Here is a 15,251-nt window from a genome sequence, read left to right on the forward strand (position 1 = left end):
ATTATTGAAGATGCACCATCACCATATCATTTTGTTGGTCTTATTATCATTGTTATGGCATGAAGTCAATTGATATGATTACTTCGGAATGAGGTGATGGATTTAATAAATCTGGATAAAGGGTGGAAAATTCCTTCCGAACCCTTTTATGACAGAGGGTTTATGGTTTAGGGATATTATATTTTTCTTTGAATTTTTTATCAGAATTTTTTGGGTTCATGTTAATGGTGAATGACGTTGTGACACGTGTATTAATGATATACGTCATTTTTTTTTAGTTTTTGATAAGATTTTTTTGGTTTAAAATATGACGACACATATACAAGTAAGTTAAAAAAAAAAAAGGTTAACAATAAATTCTAACAATCTTCCGCGACAATTATTGAAGATGCACCATCACCATATCATTTTGTTGGTCTAAAAAAAACCCATCCAAATGTAAAGGCATGTTTGGTTTAGAGTGTATTAGATGAGTTACACATTTTCAATCCTATTTCCTTTTGTTTTGTTGTGAACATATGTATTGTAGTTGCTTCACTTCTGTTAAGCAAATACAATCATAAACTAGTAGATGAGGGGATTTTGCGATCATTTGCAAGAGTTCTCCCCATTGCATCTTGAATTTTCACCTAAAACACATTTAGTTCTCCTGATCGTCATGAGTAGGTAAGCTTGTCCGAAGTGTAATGTATTGTCCGGTGTGAAAACCAGTGGAACCCCATTAATTGTATCTTCTGATTTTAAATAGTTGAATGATTTAGAGAAGAACCGAGTTTCGTTAGTATTGGTTGGTGAGTAAATCTACTTTTCTAGTTGTTGTTCTTAACAAGGCGTAGTAAAAAATTTACAGTTCTACTATGCTTAACCATAAATTCTAACAATCTTCTGCGACAATTATTAAAGATGCACCATCACCATATCATTTTGTTGGTATTATTATCATTGTTATGGCATGAAGTCAATTGATATGATTACTTTGGAATGAGGTGATGGATTTAATAAATCTGGATAAAAGGTGGAAAATTCCTTCCGAACCCTTTTATGACAGAGGGTTTATGGTTTAGGGATATTATATTTTTTTTGAATTTTTTATCAGAATTTTTTGGGTTCATGTTAATGGTGAATGATGTTGTGACACGTGTATTAACGATACACGTCATTTTTCTTTAAGTTTTTGATAAGATTTTTTTGGTTTAAAATATGACGACACAGATACAAGTAAGTTTTTTTTTTTAAAAAACCATCTAAATGTAAAGACATGTTTGGTTTAGAGTGTATTTTCCTATAATTTCTCTAATTATATGTGACTTTTTCTGTGAATTTTGTATTAAAATTTGTAACATACATTATTCTTAGGAACTTTTATGCAAAATTTTATCTGCAGGTAATACCTTCGTCGATAATATGTTTTTGTGAATTTTAAAATTCACAAGAAATTTTCTTGCCAAATTTCTTGCGAAAAAATTCGCAGGAAAGTTTCCTGCGAATATTTTCGCAAAATATTCTACAGAAATATTTTTTACGAAAAAATAAAAAAAATTTACTACAAATTCTATCAATAATTTTTCAACTTTTAAATGCTCACAATTCCAAAGCATTTGTTTACATGCCTCCAACATGTGATATAATCTTTTAAGCTCTAAGATTATAGATTATAAGCTTAATACTCAACCATACAAATCAACTTATAAGGTAAGTGTTGCCCCAACTTATATACTCTTTAATTGTTATATTTTCAATTGATGTGGGACTTAAAGTTTTTTTTAAATATTAAACTTATAAATTTAAATATATTTTTTGATTTTTCCTGCATATTAAAATTGGCAGGAAAATCTGCAGGGAAAGTTACCTGTGAAATTTTTCTATCATTTAGTAAATATTACTTGCGAATTTATTTTTGCAAGAAAATCTGCAAGAAAAAAAATAAAATTCTTACAATATTTTTTTGCAAATTTTTACCATGGAAAAAAATTTCTATGATCATTAAAATTGTAGCAAAATTTGCAAAAATTTCTTGTAGATTATTTTTCATAAAAAAATTTGTAAGAAATATCTGTAAATTATTTTTCGCAAATAAATTCGTAAAAAAATTTGGTGAAATTATTATTGCAAAAAAATTCGCAAAAAATTTCTATGAATATTTTTTTGTAGGAAAATTTGCAGGAAAATGACACTTTTCTAGTAGTGGTATTAGATGAGTTACACATTTTCAATCCTATTTCCTTTTGTTTTGTTGTGAACATATGTATCGTAGTTGCTTCACTTCTGTTAAGCAAATACAATCATAAACTAGTAGTTGAGGGGATTTTACGATCATTTGTAAGAGTTCTCCCCTTTGCATCTTGAATTTTCACCTAAAACACATGTAGTTCTCCAGATCGTCATAAGTAGGTAAGCTTGTCCAAAGTGTAGTGTATTGTCCGGTGTGAAAACCAGTGGAACCCCATTGTATCTTCTGATTTTAAATAGTTGAATGATTTAGAGAAGAATCGGGTTTCATTAGTATTGGTTGGTGAGTAAATCTACTTTTCTAGTTGTTGTTCTTAACAAGGCGTAGTAAAAAATGACAAGAGTGTATTTATTCTTGGATTTATCTTAGATTGAAAGGATTTGTTGTTTGTGATTTTTCAGGTTGTGAGAAGTATGAAGGTGGTGTTTTTTGTTGAGCTTCTAATATCCTGAAATTTGTTGTGTATCTGTTCTTTGTAATCATGATAAACATTTTTTTAAGTGGGTGGTTAGTATACTAAAATAAAATTTATGGATTGTTTTTCCATTTTTATTTTATTTTTTTTATATTATGTAACGTGTGTTAAAATAGTTGTATTCAGTAAATATAGAATGTAGTCGGTTGTAAATATTAAACCGAGATCATTAGTTTAGTAAGTAATTGCTTGTTGTATATGAGTAACATAAATAAAGAATGTGAGCCATTTGTTAAGTTGGATGATGACAATAATCTAAATTTTGTTAACAATGATAGTTCAAATGAAAATAAAATTGATATTGATGTTGATAATAAGGAAAAGGATGTTGATGTTGAAGGTAATGATTTTGAGTACAAAAGTATCCTTGATTTGAATATAGAGGACATAAAGGGATTGAAATTTTCATATGAGCATAATGCATATAAATTTTACTTGGAATATGGTAAATTCTATGGTTTTGGGATTAGGTAGGATGACATTGGTCATGATGCAAATGGTAATAACTTTTGATAGAGGACCATTAGAGATGAGTTCACACATGAAGACTATTGGACCTTTAATTAGGTCTATGATTAGGAGGCTGGAGGAGATTTCTACAGAGGAGGTTCTTTTTATACCTATATTCTACATGAACATTGAGTATGATTCCTCTTATTAGTTTCTTACTCTCCATTGTATAGTACGTGTAAATAGTAGATACTTGTATACGTATATTTTTACCTTTGTATTTGTGAGACACCTTTTTTTTTCTTTGTAAGTCATATCCTTAGTATTCTAGGGTATGATACTTGGAGACTTCTGTTTCATTTGACCTTGTATTAAGGGTCATTGATTTTCTTATTTTTAGTATTAGAAGTTGGTGGCAATAATAAGTATGTAGGTGAAGCTAGTAATTGAGCCTTTGGTGGGCCTAGGCCAAATTTTACATATTAGACTTGTTTTTCTCCATTTTTTTTTCCAAGGAATTGATTTAGCTAGGTCTCTCCACCATTTGGTGAACCTAACTAAACCAATTCCAAGATTTTTGGGTTGGATTGGATGTAGGATACAAGCCTTAGCCGTCTAGCTCTTTCCATGGCCGAATTCTATTTAGCTTCTCCTACACACTTGTCCCGAAAATTTCTGATCTCGGACCTATGATTTAGACATCCTTTCGAAATTCTCATCAATTAAGGAATGCTCGGACACCAAACTAATCCTTAACTAATGGTTTTAAAAATAGGTTCATGAAGTCGCCACCAATATTTTACTCAAAACATTGGAAAAAGAAAAAAGTTTTTAAGGTCCAATAACACTACAAAAAAATGTGTAGAAAATGGTAGTTTTAAAGTGGCGGTTTAATTGACTTATATTTAACTTATATTATGGCATTTTTAGCAACGTCGTAATATACATGTAAATTGTGGCATTTAAAACTGCCATTTTTCAAGCTGCTTATAATTCTTTTAAAAAGTGACACTTTTAACTACCATTTTTTAAATTACCTTTTATTTATAATTTCATAATATTAATTTATACATTTTTTTTACCTCCCGCTTGTTTATTTTGGTTCCCCCTTTCACTTTGTAACCCTAAAACATTTTCACTTCAGAAAATTTCCCCTCTTAAGTTTCTTTTTCACCATTTCACCGTTCTCCCTTCGCATTCACCACCATAGGGTCTCAAGCTTTATTACCTTGCTCTCACGTAACACACCTGAGTACATGTAAGTTTTCAATTAACATTCATTATTTGCTCTCTTTTTTTAATTTTTGAATTGAAGAAAAAAGGTTCTTTGGGTAGCTATGTATATGTGCTTATGTTTGTTACTTGCATATATGCCTTGGGCTATTTGTGTAGCCACTGATGAACACCCGCCGGAAATTTGTGGTCGTGCAGCTAGTGCTTGAGTAGCCAGTGATGCCACCCACTGGCGTGCGACCAAAGAGTCTTCATAAAAAATTAATGAGTTATATTAATAGTTTGTTTTGTTAAACGTTTAATTAATTTTAGAAAAATCTGAAGGAAAAAAAATAATTTTAGAAAAATGAAACATTTAGAAGCACAAGTTTCCTATTGAGATTGATTTTGCTTTTGGGTTAAAGAAATTAGCGTGGCTTTAGGCATAATGGGACAAAGAGGATATATGTTAAAATTAGAAACAGAGGCGCGTGTTAAAGCCTTTGCCAACAAGTCTTTGTAAAAATAAACAGAATAATTTGTATGCATTTTTAAACTCATGCTTCATGAGACTTTATTAAATAATTTTTTCCTGGATGGATGAAAAGGTTCAAGGAATAATTTATTTATGAGAAATTAATATGGTATTTGAATGCTAGAATGTAAGCCAGCCGAATTGATAAACAAGGGCTTATTCAGAATCAATTTTTTGAACATGCATAGCTGTTGTTGAGACTTAAAATGTTTGGTATTGAAGATGGCTTATGTGGATTTGTATATTAGATGTTAATTTAATATGGTTGCTATTTAGTGTTCATTTGGTTATTCCATTAAACAAAAATCATATGTAAAATTGATAAAGATAAGGTTTTTGGAAGACAATGTATGATAAGTTTACCCTTGAGAAGTTTGAAACTTTTTGGAAGGATTTGGTTGTTAGATACCAGTTATAATGCAATAATTAGATTCTGCAAACTTACCAAAAAAGGTTTATGTGGGAAAATACTTATATATGTGATAAATTCTTTGTAGGCATTAGAACTATGTCTATGCATGAAGGAATAAATAGTTGTATTAAAATATGTTAGGAGGAAAAATGTTGTTGTTGAGTTGTTTCACAATTTGTAAGAGACTACAGATACAATAAATTGATTGTAGATTTTAATTAATTTTATGTAGAACTTGTTCTTTCAACTTGTCTTCCATACATTGAGAAATAGAAAACAAAGTTATATACATGTGATGTCTTCAAGTTGATAAGATCTAATATTATTGGTGTTGGTGCAATAACTGTAATAGAGTAAAAATGAGAACAAGATATTATTCAAGGTGAAGAAGTACATTGAATGAAGCGTGGACCACAAAGTTGTGTATGATATAAAAGAATGTAAGTTCAATTGTGATTGTATGTTATTTGAATCATGTGGTACTCCTTGTGGCCACATAATTTCTATCATGCTTTATGACCATATTACATTGTTTCCTAGAACATTGTTACAATCGTTGGCTGAATGATACAAAAACTTCCATTATTTCAATATATGAAGTAGGGAATGATGTTAATGATGACATAATGATGGTGGCACGTTTTGGTGTGTTGATTTCATCATCTAGTAGGCTTTTCAAAATTGCTTTGAAAAAGCATGATATTTTGAATTTCGTTAGATAGGAGATTTTGAAGCTGCTTGGTAAAATACTAAAACAATTTGGTGCTAGTAGAAGTCAAAGTGGTTTTGAAAAATAATTCAATTGATCCAAATGTAGTTGAGATAAAAAAATGCCCTGTAGAAAAAAAAAGTTCAAGTAGAAAAGGTTATACTCAAATTGTAATATAAGTGGTCACATAAAAACTACTTGTCCTTTACTTTTTTGTATAGAAAATGATTTGATGGATCTAAATTCCTTTGGATCAAAGGCTGGTTTGTAGAAGACAATGTAAAGTATTTACAATTTTTTTTATTTGGTTTATTGGTTACTGTTGAAATATGTTTTATGTTTTTGTGATTTTAATTTATTTTGTTATTAGGGTAAAACATACATTTGTAACAACGAAAATGGTGTGAATCACAATTCCAACAAAGAAGAAAGTGAGGAATGTAATTTGATAATGATCTAATAAGGAATTTGACACTTTCTATCTCATATACCATAACAGATAAATAATAGAAAGTAAATAACATAATTCTTTATATATAAATAAAATCAAATGTGTTCATATAGAAAGCATTACATTATTAACTTAAATAAAATAACATCATCAACTGAAATTACAAGGAAGTAAAACTAATGGTTTCTAAAATAATTTAACAGAAGCAATATCCTAACTAAAGTCTAACTACACCTCAATTTCACATCCTATCAGAACACAATCCACCATTGAGGATTAAACCTCATCACCAACATCCTCAACCCTATATTGATGATCATCTGCATAACAAACAAGGCAAACAATACAAAGCAAAGAGAGTGAGAAACATCTCACTCTAGCTCATGGTGTAGGAGTGTAAACTGGATAACCAAATACAAATAAGACATACAACAAAATATAATATAAATAGATAAACATTATCATTACACTTATTCATTCATAGAATAATAAGTAATAACATATACATTATAATGCATTATGCAATGGACTACATATTATCATGCATGTGGCACCTGTAAAAAAAAATATCACACGTGTGCATTGTTACTAGCGATACACATAGAGTAGCCTAGGAGTACATATCGGGTCACACTAGTTGTGCACTTTCATTAGAAATACATACTACTAGAGTCTGATCAAGATAGCTAAACTGTGCAAGATTCACCTCATGCACACGAGGGCAAAACTAGGACATTCCAAACTAAGATATTCCCAAGGTTGATTTCCAAGCTTTTATACAAGGGACTTTCCTCAACGGTGTATTCCATTATTGTACCCCAAAAATGCATTTTATGCAAATGATGCATGTTAAATAGACACAATGCATTATATCCACATGCTATCACTTCATATATCACATATTTCTTATATTACATCATATATCTCATGTACATTCTCAAAAATATAAGTTAATCATTAGTAAAAAGGAAGTATCAAGATCACAAGGTAATACATCATCCAATGCATACATGGTTCATTTGTATCTTAAACGAATGAATATGGCTTATCTCAAGTAATAGACTTTTCTCAAGCAAAATGGTTGTTCGTAGATGTAACATCTTTTTTTATATATAAGTAAATGATTAATTAGAATAATTAGAAATAAAAAGAGAGAATATTTTTACTAATAATATATCAAAAAGAGAACTTATCAAAAGTATTTAGGCTAGACTCTACGCCCAACTTAGAGGCTAATTCAAATAAGAGAGGTTAGAAAGTGTTAGGTCAGTTGCACATATTCTAAAACCCTAAGAGCTCATAGAGGAGAAACAGATGAGGTCGTGGGAGAAAATACATATATTCACGATAAAAGCTATTAGAGGGAGATTGCTTTTAGAGACTTGTCACTCTAGGTAGGGGGAACAAAATTATCAAGTCCTATGCATATATGAGGGATACGGGTAGATGGGTGATCCTTAAGCCCCTTGTGTTGTATATCTATATGTTGTGGTATATATATGCATATATATATATATATATATATATATATGAATGCCTTTATATCTTTGTAGGTATTATGATCATGATTATTATATTATATAGTGTTCTGTTCTATCTAATTAAAAGATGAATTTTTACAATTTAAGGGTTTTAATGAATGATTTAAAACTCTAAAGTTGAATGAGATGATCCTTGAGGAATTAATAGTATGATAATGTTTGTGGGATATGAATTAACTGTTTGATCAAATTGATATTGGGTTTATGTATTATGAGGTTAGGGTTAATATTGAATTTATGTATTCTGAGGGTTAGGATTAATATGTATGAATTTTGAGGGTTTTTGATTGAAATCTATTAATTTTAGAATGTAGTAATGATGAAATGAAATAATTGATATTTTGTATGAAAGTTTGAGGAAAAGATAATTATTTTAAATTCTTATTTTGTATATTTTAAATAATTATTTTGTATGTTTTAAAAAATAATTGAGGAGTTGAGAAGAGATACTAAGACTAAAAATTAAAATAAGTATTGATGATTAATACCTTTTCCTCAAACTTTCTTACAAAATATCAATTATTTCATTTCATCATTACTACATTCTAAAATTAATAGATTTCAATCAAAAACCCTCAAAATTCATACATATTAATCCTAACCCTCAGAATACATAAATTCAATATTAACCCTAACCTCATAATACATAAACTCAATATCAATTTGATCAAACAGTTAATTCATATCCCACAAACATTATCATACTATTAATTCCTCAAGGATCATCTCATTCAACTTTAGAGTTTTAAATCATTCATTAAAACCCTTAAATTGTAAAAATTCATCTTTTAATTAGATAGAACAGAACACTATATAATAATCATGATCATAATACCTACAAAGATATAAAGGCATTTATATATATATATATATATATATATATATATATATATATATATATATATATATACCACAACATATAGATATACAACACAAGGGGCTTAGGGATCACCCATCTACCTGTATCCCTCATATATGCATAGGACTTGACAATTTTGTTCCCCCTACCTAGAGTGACAAGTCTCTAAAAGCAATCTCCCTCTAATAGCTTCTACCTCTCTTATTTGAATTAGCCTCTAAGTTGGGCCTAGAGTCTAGCCTAAATACTTTTGATAAGTTCTCTTTTTGATATATTATTAATAAAAATCTTCTCTCTTTTTATTTCTAATTAATCATTTATTTATATATAAAAAAAGATGTTACATCTACGAACAACCATTTTGCTTGAGAAAAGTCTATTACTTGAGATAAGCCATATTCATTCGTTTAAGATACAAATGAACCATGTATGCATTGGATGATGTATTACCTTGTGATCTTGATACTACCTTTTTACTAATGATTAACTTATATTTTTGAGAATGTACATGAGATATATGATGTAATATAAGAATTATGTGATATAAGACTAAGAATTAAAAGAAGTATTGATGAATAATGTTTATTTCTCTCCATACCAAGCATGGATTAAACCTCGTTAGGCACCGTGTCTATTTCTTTTAATTGTTTTATTTTAGAATCTACTTGTTGAATGAGGAACCATGAAGAAGGAATGATGTTATTTTCTAATAAATTGAGATTAATGAATATTGATGTATATATCGAAAGAATGTATTATGTTGTACTCATATTGTTGCCTGAATAGTCTCATTGAGATATTAATGAGTAGTAATGTGGAAGTAATTAGTTAAAATGATGTATCCTAATGTGTAAATATTAATGATATCATTGGTGGATTTACAATAAGATGGGGGATATTAAAATGAGTAATAGTAATGGATAATACTATGATGTGTGATGATATTTAAGGTTTGATGATGATATTGTTATAATTGAGATATTATGATAATGATGTTATAATGATAAATTTGTAATATGTGATGAAAATGTATAGTAATGATGATGTACATATAAGAAGAAATTGATGTGTGAGCACTATATTGATGTACAATATATTTAGTTGCTATGAGTAATATATTAGGATGTGATGGTACATTTAAATGTTGGAGTGTGATGATATAGACATCTTATGATAATTAAGTAATATAATAAGATATGGCAAATAAGTCCAATGCTACGAATTGGCACTTGAGGAGTTGAACATTATTGTTTTTATGTTTAAGTGTATTGAGTCCATACATTCATGATTTGTTTCACAAGATAATGTGAGTTTATGCAGGTGGGATATCATAGGTCATCTACTTGTGCCTATGGGGTGTTATAGTAAGAAAACTTTTATCGGGAATGGGAGGCTACTATGGTCAGTTATAACACATTGATAGGACCCTAATAGACTGAGGTGGTTTGAGAAGGATCATTGCTACGAAGTGCTTTATACACTATTCAATGAGGTGGTCTCATTTCATTACTCTTAGACTATTCTGTACATGATGAAAAGATTGGTACCATATGCATGTAGATTTAGGAATATACATCTCATGAGTTTTGATTGATGAATATGATGTATTTGTGATTGATGAAATGATGGTGATAAATAAAATGTAATATGTTAACTTGTTATTAATATTATATTAGAGGAATTGATGAAAGTTTATGTGTGGCTATCATTATGCTTTATATATATGTTGTTATGGATGAGATGTATTCACACTCATTGTGTTTGTATTATTTGTGTTTTGACTGAATGTCATTTACATGAATAAAGCAGGTACAAGATGATGGATTTGAGGAAGAAAAATTATAAAGAAGGGTCATGCTCTCATATTATGACATAAAAGTTGAGTTTTAGAATTAGTAGTGGATTAGTAGTTGAACTTCTATTTAAATGTAGTGTTTTATTACAAAAAATTTATTGATTTAAAAAGTTATTCTTATTTCTTTATGTTTTATATGTTTTATTTTAAATGATGAATAAAGATGTGAACCCTTTTACAAGCTTTATGAAATGAATTATTATGATTATTTTATTTTTCAAAAATTTTGTTATTTTTATTAATTAAACCTTTTGGGGTAGAAGGATGTCATAGTAGGAATTTCAATCTTCTCCTAAATATATAACTACTTTAGGGTGCTAAGTACGACAGCCTCAAAACAAGCGTCGACATACCGAAAGTTAATTTTTCATTACTATTTATAATTTATTGTATTTTATGGTTTATAACAACAAATCATTTCCCTAGGAAATATACACCGTGTACTGATTGCTAATGACCTTCAAGCCACCACTGGGGATTGTAGTGGACGATGTTTAAGCAGTTATGGCAAATTACATATTTGGGACAAACAAGGACAATAACATAAATGGGTATCTTACTTGAAGAACAATTTTTTTGCACCATTTTCTAATCTTCATTTTACAAAAATCTTATTGCAATAAATGTTATAGGAAAGAAATCATTGTCACAACCAACTCTACCATAGTTGGAGATAAAAATACTCTAAAAAGCCTTTTGTATAAGGGTTTAGTAGATCAAGAGGTACACACATTTATTCCGAAAATATGGATAAGCTGTGCTTCATGTCTTGCCATTAACTAGTATTCATATTAATGTTATTATGTAGGTACTTAAATTGTTAGAACACTCAATTTGTTCACATATTAGATTTTGGTATTTTCCAAAAACATTTGTGGTAAACTCATGATCAACATACATTATTCAAACACTTTCATGCTTTAGTTGTAAACAAAACAAAATTCCCACAAAGTAAAGGCCTTTTTTAAATTATCTTTTTTCCGGCAATATGTCAAGGGTTGGACTACACCCCCCCCCCCCCGAAACTATAATGCATTTCTATCAAAAATGATTTTATAGGCAAAGTTGACCACCTCTTAAAGATTATTGATTTAAAACTATGAACTTTTTACATATATTAGAAACATATACACGATTTAAAATACATTAACTTCCACACATGTCTTAAACTTTTTTGAAATTCAGATATTTGTTCCCTAAAATGACAACAACTTGCACTGGTTTCTTTTTGGTTGTGGACCTAAAGGAGGGAAAACTTTTGTTGGATTCTAAACCAAACTAGAACAAACTAAATCTAGAAATAGAGAAGTCAAAAAAATGGTAATATATTTTTATTTGACTTTTAAGTTTTAACACTATCAGTTAATTATACTATAATGCAAAATAAAAATTTATCAGATATTTTTCTTTTATCTACGCAAACACTATTTATAGAAAATGTTTTGTTGCTTCAAGGGTTTTACCAGTATACTTTTACAAGGAAAAAAACCTATATCTGATTTCCCCTTTATTGTGCTAGATAATATTGGCCAACAAGATGATGAATTGTAGCCCATATATGTCTTTTCTTATTTTTTATTTTTATCTTATAAGTTGTAGTTTGATTTTCTAACACTACAAACCAATATCTATTCACATTGAGTTTTACTTGTAGGAATGACTATGATATTTGGGTTGATAAGTGGATGTCAAATATTGTTCATTATCTCTAGATTATTAAATCAAAGTAATTATATGTTCCATTTATTATATCATTTTAATACGATTATATGATTTTTACAAAACTAAATTTCCATGTATTACGTGGATAATGCAACAAGGATGCAACTAACAATTGACTTGATTTTCAGCGATTATAACACCAAGAAAGATGAAGCCATTAAACTAGTTGTTGCAAACTAGAAAAATCAAGTTGACAAGAGAAAGAGACTTACCATTTCTTGATTTAAGTTACAAGTCAAAATGCTCTTTTTTTTTTTTTTTTTTTTTTGGATTTTTTGTGTATTTGTGTTTAGGGTTTATGAAAAATAAAAACTTCACTTTGGTATAGTGAATAAGCTAAATGCCATTGGTATATGGTTCCTTTTCAGACAACTTTATGTAAACAATGGCAATGCTATTTGACTCCCTTTTGGACAACTTCATCAAACTACTGCACTTTTATTTACATAATAGCACCTTATATTTGCTTTAAAATATTTATAAAATTGTATGTATTTATAATATGATTTTTGATTTATTTTCATACAAATGACTTTCAATTGAAATTACCTTATGGAAGCCACTAAAAAATCATTAGAATTAGTTTTTTTTTATTTCTCATAATATTTAAATTCTGAAAATAGAAAATAAATATATATATTTTTTTAATTTAAACATAGTTCTTCATTAATTTGTTTTTTCAAATTTTCCAATTTCATGACTTTTTCTTCTTAAATATACTCCTAACTTTTGTTCTTTATTCAAATTCAAATTACTAAATATTGTTTACATGTCACTTTTTTAAAAATAAGTACATTTGCCAAAATCACAAGTAACCGAAATAATTTTATTATTTCAATTACTATTTGTAAATTGGATTAACTAAAAAATATTTAAATAACCTTAATTTTGTCTTTAAATATTGTCAAACATAATAATTAATACAACAACTATCACTACCAACTCTCATGTCCACTTTAGGTTAAACTTAAATCATAAAGGTACAACGTCAAATAATAATTCACATGTTGAATGTGTAGAATACTTAAAAAGTAATTTCCCCAAATAAAAAAAATACTCCATATATACATATTCAACTACAACTAAAAATGAACAAAACAACCCACTATTTCATATCCTAAAGATTCATGTTCAAAACAACATAGACATACACTTCATACCCTAACTAAAATGTCTATCAATTCAGATATATTACTTCTCATATGAATAAAATAATTGCAAACATCAACAATATGATCCAAATAAAAAAAGATTCTCCTCATGTCATTATCATATACTTCTATCCTCCTCATAATCTTCAGTAACTTTTCTTTCACACTTTCTACCTTCCTATTTGTGACATTTAATTCCTCTTGTAAACTTCTCAAATTTTCTCTACAAATCGAAAATATCTAAACAATGATAAAAAACTATATCTAATACTTCTTTTGCATCATTCATTGGGTTGCACCATTCAGAAAAAGCAGAATGTCTGTTAAATCCATCAAATCTCCCACATCCAAAAAATTTCCTTCCTGGTTTCCTTGGGGTATTTGAGGTTTGCATCTTTCTAGGGACACCACAAAAACATACAAGCGTGACCTTTTTTCTTCTACACAAAGTTATCCTACTAGAATGTGAAGAAGCTAAATTCTCCGGTTGTTAGCCAATGAAAGATATAATTAATAAAACTTTCCTCAATGAAGATATCATACAATGGGCAAAAAAGTCATTGACATTGATTATATTATAAACAAACAAATTTGTTCAAAAACGTTAGTTTTAGCAATGTCAACGTTGATACAGTCATCTAAAAACCTTCAATATCATGTATAAAAGATGGATATAATGTATTGTAAAAAACAAACAGACAAACAATTAACCATTGTAGCCAACATGTCTACAAACACAACTATTCAAATGTTCAAACAAAAAAAAACACTACTTACCTACCAATATCTTTTCTCTAGAACACCCATACAAATTGCTAATATATTTATTACCTTTGCGTCAACAAACACTACTAGAAAAATGGAAATTAGAGACGGAAAGAATCCGTCACAAAATTATTAGTGACGGAATTTGTGACAGATTTTATTGGGTCGTCACAAAAAATGGCGTTACAAAATATTTAGTGACGAAAAAATTCAATCCGTCACAATTAGTGACGGAAATATGTCGTCACTAACTAATAAATTTTCCGTCGCAATTTGTGAGGGAACGCATTCGTTACAAACTGGATTCAAAATCCGTCATAAATTGTGAGGGATTCAAAATCCGTCACAAAATCCTAATTTTTTATTTTTACGAATTTTTAAATAAAAAACAATTAAATTATTACAGATTTATTAATTATATAATATATATTATTTTCACTTTTTTTTTTCTAATCTACAAGTATCAATTATTAATTTTCAGATAATTGGCAGTGGTAAGATTCGAACCCCTTACCTTCTACTCATTGTAACCTTAACACTCCTTCTCTAGCCATCTGAGCTACCTTATCAGTTCAGTACTTATTTAACAATATATATATAAATATGAATGAATATCAATTTTTATCACAATAATATCAAACATCAAACTAATAAATTTAAAATAGATTCATAATTAAAATCATAATATAATTTATTTTAGAATTTTTATTTTATTAAATTAATTGAAAATTAATTATATTTTATCACTTTTTAATCAAGTGAATGAATGATAATGAATTAACAAAATTTTTAAAATATATTTTAATTGAAAGTATATTTTTAGTAAATATTTGAATATAAAAGTATTTTTATAAATAATTAAATGAAAAATATATTTTAAAATT

Source organism: Cajanus cajan, chromosome 1, assembly GCF_000230855.2.
Source record: "Cajanus cajan strain Asha chromosome 1, NIPB_CcT2T_4, whole genome shotgun sequence".
Classification (NCBI taxonomy): domain Eukaryota; kingdom Viridiplantae; phylum Streptophyta; class Magnoliopsida; order Fabales; family Fabaceae; genus Cajanus; species Cajanus cajan.